This window comes from Micropterus dolomieu, unplaced genomic scaffold (assembly GCF_021292245.1).
Source record: "Micropterus dolomieu isolate WLL.071019.BEF.003 ecotype Adirondacks unplaced genomic scaffold, ASM2129224v1 contig_3095, whole genome shotgun sequence".
Classification (NCBI taxonomy): domain Eukaryota; kingdom Metazoa; phylum Chordata; class Actinopteri; order Centrarchiformes; family Centrarchidae; genus Micropterus; species Micropterus dolomieu.
The window spans coordinates 1-882 of NW_025732085.1; the positions used below are offsets into that span (position 1 = coordinate 1).

At 52.7% G+C, this 882-nt stretch overlaps 1 non-coding gene across 1 annotated transcript; it reads left to right on the forward strand.

Moving 5' to 3' along the window:
• Window positions 1-315: 315 nt before the first annotated feature.
• trnad-guc lies at window positions 316-387 on the forward strand. The gene has a single exon. It is a non-coding gene; the product is annotated as a tRNA-Asp (tRNA).
• The last annotated feature ends 495 nt before the right edge of the window (window positions 388-882 follow it).

Genomic DNA, 882 nt, shown 5'->3' on the forward strand with positions numbered 1-882 from the left:
CCAGGCTCTTGTCATCTCGGGCCTAAACTCCCGCAACTGGCTCCTGGCTGCTGTGCCTGCATGTGCCGACCTCTGCAGCTAATCCAGCGTGCAGCAGCTCGGCTGGTCTTCAGCCTACCCAAGTTGTGCCGCACTACACCGCTCCTCTGCACCCTGCACTGGCCAAAGGAGAGCAGTGTCAATCGGGCCTCATCGCCAAAAAGGGTCATATCGAAGAAGAGTGAGGGCTTGAAGTCAATGCCCTGCGCTACGCTGCATGACGAAATGACGGGCAGAGTCTGCCCGACACACGTGCCAAGGTCAGCATTGGCGCCGTCCTTGTTAGTATAGTGGACAGTATCTCCGCCTGTCACGCGGAAGACCGGGGTTCGATTCCCCGACGGGGAGACTGGACTTTTCTACCAGCTGCTGATTATTCACCAAGAAAGACCAAAAGAATAACAGCAGCATCGAGCGTGACCCCGCTGTCCGACCGAGGCGAGGATATGCTTAGCTTCCCCATTAACAAAAGACAATAAGCCAAGCAGAAAAAGGCAATAGCAACACTTGACTGTATGAGTCAATTTCTCAGTTCCAGTCTGTCGCCTTTATTAGCAAGTCGTATTGTATTGTGTACCCCGGAGCTATACATTGTGCGGTTGTCTAAAAATCTGAGTGAGTACAGTTTGCTTTTTATAGCGCGTTTACAGGACAACTTGGAGAGAATCTGCTATTGGCTCACACGCATCCTACACCTCGGACATGGTCAAAGCCTACACCCCAGCCTGCTACTGCCAATCGGCTTGATACTCCCTCACTCCAAAGGTGTCCCAGCTACCCCTCGACAAAATCGCGACTGTTTGCGGTCCTGGCTCCAGTTGCAAACTACAGCATTAGGCTTTC